This window comes from Sciurus carolinensis, chromosome 13 (assembly GCF_902686445.1).
Source record: "Sciurus carolinensis chromosome 13, mSciCar1.2, whole genome shotgun sequence".
Taxonomy (NCBI): domain Eukaryota; kingdom Metazoa; phylum Chordata; class Mammalia; order Rodentia; family Sciuridae; genus Sciurus; species Sciurus carolinensis.
The window spans coordinates 80,587,004-80,592,521 of NC_062225.1; the positions used below are offsets into that span (position 1 = coordinate 80,587,004).

General features: G+C 34.5%; 1 pseudogene; it reads right to left on the bottom strand.

Annotated features, from left to right (window-relative positions):
* Positions 1-1,879: 1,879 nt before the first annotated feature.
* Positions 1,880-4,223, bottom strand: LOC124962912 (ankyrin repeat, SAM and basic leucine zipper domain-containing protein 1-like; annotated as a pseudogene).
* Between the last annotated feature and the right edge of the window lie 1,295 nt (positions 4,224-5,518).

Consider the following 5,518-nt stretch of genomic DNA (forward strand, 5'->3'; position numbering starts at 1 on the left):
AGACACAAGAAGTGTGTGCTGACAGACGCATAGATATATGAGCCTTTCTGAAGGGGTATGGGAGCTTTCCCAGGACAGGCATGTCTTCTCGTAGAGTGACTGATTCAAAGTCCACTCCTATTTCTGAGATTTCTGTTTGCTCTCAGTTTGGGATTACATGATTAAAGTGAGAAATATCTGGTCTGGACATTGGTCATGTGTCACTTAATTCATATCTCTGTTTTTCTGAACTTGTAGCTTTCTTCAATTCAGGAGTGAAAAATTATATTATTAGAATGTACTAAAATATTTATACACTAAAACTATTGACAAAGTTGAAAGAAACAAATGGTCAAACATATTCCACTTTCTACACATTCATTACTATATTTCAATAATGTGTTTTTACAGTATCTAATCAGCTTGGGCTTCAGGAACTGAATCCAAGATTCCATGTTGAATTAATTTACAAAATTTGCAATGAACCTACTTCTTCTTCAGCATATCCTCCCTTTCTTCCCAATACTATTATTACTGGACTAAAAGAATCAAATGATTAAAAGCCAGGCACAGTGGTGCACACCTGTAATTCCAATGACTTGGGAGGCTGAGTCATGAGGATCACAGGTTGGAGGCCAGTCTCAGGAACTCAGCAAGACCCTCAGCAACCTAATAAGAGCATTTGTCAAAATAAAAAAATAAAAATAAAAATAGGACTAGGAATATAGCTCAATGGCAAAGTGCCCCTGGGTTCAATCTCCAGCACCAAAAAAAAAAAAAAAGATTCAAACTATTATTTTTAATAATAAATACTTTCTCATCAACATAGTTAATACAAGTAAACAGAAAAAGATTATTTGCAAACAGATATGAAGATACTATTGCTTATGTTAAGGTCTGGCTTCCAAAGATACTAGATTTCTTTTTTTTTTTTTTTACAGTATGATAAGTTTACTTTTGAGCAGTACAATCTCCACATTTTCCAACAAAGTTATAGAAATACGAGTTTAAAATCATCATGGATCTTTTCAAGAATCCTTTCCCTTTGCATGATGCTTACTTCTCAAGCAATTTTAAATAACTGCATCAGCTTTGAGTATGCAAGATTTAAATACCATTTTGCTTGCTAAATTGGGACTGTTCTTTTATTCACTTCATTTTTAAAAATCTGAATATCAATATTTTGATTATGATAAAATGAATTTTTAGATGTGAGAAAATATATGTCAAATTCCACTTTCAGAATATCCCTCAGAATGTTATACCCATGTTCAGTCATATTTCAGAAATACTTTACATGGAAAATTCTAATGTACTTTGTGCTTTTCACACTATTCTGATTTTCTGCTTTTGCACTTTACATTCAGAATATTCTTCCTATGTACTTAATCCACAATTAAAAACTTTTACATTCTACCTTTGTCCTTTGCATTTTCTGAAATGTTTTCAAAACCAATAATTTCCTAAAAATATAAATCAAAAAATGCAGCAAGAAAGTCCTTAATTTGTAGTAACAGAAGTGGTAAATAAGAACTAAAGTAAAGCTATTGACTTATGGACTCCTTACAAAGTCTCTAAGATTATCTATGATGAGCACACTTTAAAATAAAAGAATATTAGTTGAAACTTTTATTTTGAATGTGACTTAATTGAATGTTCAAACTAAATGATTAGATTTAATTTACTGCTTGATCAATATTAACAAAATACAATAAACTATATTTACAACTCAAATTGAAAAATCACTTTCTAATGAAAAATTCTCTGCTTTATATTATCATAATTTTCCAATGGAGTATAGGCAAAGAATGAAGTGATTGTACCACAGATGGTTATTAAAAGCAATATGAGGATAATTTGAATAAGATGTACACACATAATTTTAAAACAAATATTAGGGTTACTTTCTCTGAAATGTTAGCTTGCAAATGAAAAGAATCAGCCCAAATCCACATATTGTAATAGCTCTCCTCTTCCAAATTCTACTCTTCCATGTAGATACTTCTTCCATTAATGGTATACGAGTTGGATCATTTTCCTATTCATTTTGCAGCTTCTGAATTAAGTCCTTTAATTTGCAAACTTCTTCACCCAGATCTTCAACATTACTAACAAGTTCTTCACAAACTGAAGTAAAGTTCTGGGGAGAAGCCCATTGCAGTACTATCTTATGAGGATTTACAGGTAATTCAGTAATGCTATTCTGTACAGCTGTTATTAAATGGCCACACTGTTTAATTTCAGAAGAAGTTGAGGAACTCATCACCACTGATTTCCAACTTTGCCACTTCAGATAACTCTCCAAAATTTATCTATTCTACCTCCAGTTCTTTAACAGCAGCCAGAATTTTCTGCTGATCTTTATTGGTAATCCCAAACTTTGCAAATTCATCTTTTTTTATGGTCAAAAGGTGTTTTAAAGTTATATCTCTTTCCTTTAATAAGTCTGTCATATGTTCCAGTGAAGACCATATAAAAATATTTCCAGATCTCCAAATGCTGTGTATGGACCAAATATGTGATCTTTTCCTTTATCAGAATCTGCTGTCAATTGTTTACAAATAGCCTCTTCTTCAGTAAGCTCTTGAAGCTTTCCTTCCAACGGATTTAAAGTCAAAGAAAGAAAGTTGAAGATCTCAAGATGTTTGTTTCTTTTTGCCATCTCACTTGGTGTCTTTCCATCTTTGGTTTGTAGCATTTTATTAGCTCCAAGTTCAAGCAACTTCAAAACTACAATTAATGACCTTGACTTGATGCCCATGTTAAAGCTGCATAACCATTCTTGTCCTGGGTGTTCACTTCTGCTCATGTGAAACCAGGAGAGCAACCACCTGAGGGTGGCCATCCTGTGCAGCATACATAATGGGAGTCATCAGTCTCCTACAAGTTACATTAGGATCAGTGTTTCTTGAAAGTAGCAGCTCTACACACTTCAAGATCTGTTCTTCAGAGCCACAAGCAGAACATGCAGTCATCAAAACAGTCTGCATATCCTTATCAAAGCTTGCATTTAGCACCTCGGTCCAAAAGGAGCCAAACCATCGCTACATTGGCAACGCTAGCAGCATACATCAGAGGGGTCCGTCCATATAGAAAGCTGGAATGTACACTAATGCCAGAATCCAGGGGCTCCTCCACTAAGGAAATATCTCCAGTGGTCAATGCCTTCTTAAACGTTTCATTCTTTTCTTCTGTAGGCAACGAACTTTTTAATTTCTGGGAGGCCCGGTCGAGGTACCGGATCTGCCAGCCGTTATCCTAGCTATTGCTACTCTCCTCTCCGCCAGCCACCGCCACACCTCGGAGCCGGCCCACTAGTGTCCACCGCCATGCCTGCCCAACCACTGTCCTAGATTTCTTGATATGAGATGAACTGTGGAATTTATGACTTGTTGAGACTTTTCACTTTGAAACAACAAAACCTGCATTTCTAAGATGCCAGATAGAACAGAATTTAGAGGAATTGATTGTTTTTAATTTTTCATATTTCTTGATTCAAAAATATCTTGATATGAAAAATGCACTGCAATAATTACTCAAGAAAGAGAGTTTAGGGGTGGGGTGAGAGAAGAATGAAGGAACTTTGGATTGATTGTGTAGAGGGAAATGGGGGGGTATGAAAAATGGAGGACCGAGACAGGCATCATTATCCTATGTATGATTACATGAATGGTGTGAATCTACAGTGGGTACAACCATAGAAATGAAATGATGTACCCCATATGTGTACAATGAATCAAAATGCAGTCTGTAAAAATAAAAATAAAAGAAAAAATAAAAGAAAAAACTAAGATAGTGTTTTGCCTAATTTTTTTTTTTTTTACCATAAAATTAAACCAGCGCCTTCAGGAAAGTTCTTTATTAAAAATGACAGTACACACTCTTGCACAAACCTATCTTTGATATTACTAAAGTCCTTTAAACAGGAGAATTGACAGATAGAAATTGTTTCTAACTCTAGTTTTATTCAATTATTTACAGTATTACCATTACTTGACATTAATACCTATCTTAAAGATGTCTTACACCATAGATGACCTAACACAACAGAAATACAGTGTCTTTCTGGTGAAAATAAGCACTTCTTCTCTGACCATATTTTGTAAATCCCATGCACTGTAACTTTAAGGATGGGCTCACTACTGAGCACTCTCTGGGTACTTTAGCAAAGTTCCCTAAATCAGTCTGTGATAGGAACAGGATGTAGGCCAAAGATATTTTACCCACCTCAAAATGCAGTGCATCTTTTTGGTCCTGAAATTTATTGAATTTTATTAGAAGTCAGAATCATTAAAAATTTTTGATTCCCCTAACATTAAGTTATGCCAGGATAAGGTACTTACGTTAATGACTAAAGTAGTTCTCATTGGCTTTATGTTAATATCATTACCTCTAAAAGCATTTATGATATGATGAGTATGTGCTAGTACTTCACGGATGCTTTGAATATAATATCTCATTTAATCCTTTGAACAACTTGAAAGGTATGATCATTAGTCTCATGTTACAGATAAGGAAACTGATAAGGAGACTTTTTCAATGTCAAAGTGATATAACCAAAACATGTCTTAACTTCAGGTATGGTCTATTCCATAATCTAAGTCTTTGTTTAGGTTTCTTTTATGCCCTAATTCTTTACTTCTAATATTTAATGTGCAATTACTTAGATGGAAACAAGTAAACGTGTAAATTTATAATGTGATTTAAATAGCCTTTCTTCTAACCTTAATCCTCACCTTGAGTTCAACAACATTCTGAGGCAAAAATATTGGGCCTAGAATTAGGAGAAAGATGGTCTGGCCTTGATTGTATCAATTTGCTGTGTAATTCATTAACTTCCTGAACAGGCTTCAGTGCTGACTGAAAAATAGTTAGAATGGATTGTATTATCTGTGAAGTCACCACCATTTTGAATTTCTGTAAGTTGTCTATTGGTTAAGAGTCATTTTTTCTAAAAAGACATTCTTTATATTAACTGCAATGATTATGATTTTTCAGAATAATGGGATCTTAAGAAATAAGTTTCATTTTAAAAAACCAAGCCATGACTGCAATAGTCAAGTGAAGAGTCTAAGTGGAATGACAGGAAGCACCATGTCCAGACTAGATGACAGAGATTGCATTCAGTGCTTTTACCAATGCTATATCAATTCTGAGAAACATCCTTTTATTTCCATTTTACAGAAAAGGATATTAGGCTCTAAGAAATAAGATTTCTTATTTGAGGCTATGCAGTAAGTAGGTGGCACATCAGAGATTTGGACATAGGTCTGTCTGACATTGTCCATAAAGTGAGAGCTAATTTACTATTTCCCGTTGGGTCAGGGTGTAGTTCTGGCATTGTTAATATTTCCCACTTTTTTGGGGGGCACTCTTTAGATAGAATGCTTCTCTAAAGAGTAAGACCCCTCTCTGGAATCATAAACTATGAGAGGTGGAAAAAGTTGGGGAGGTCATATAATCTAATACTCCATTGAAAATGAAGTTAATAGTGGGGGCTCGTTCCTGTGAGGTAACTTGGAATCCTTTCACCAGGATG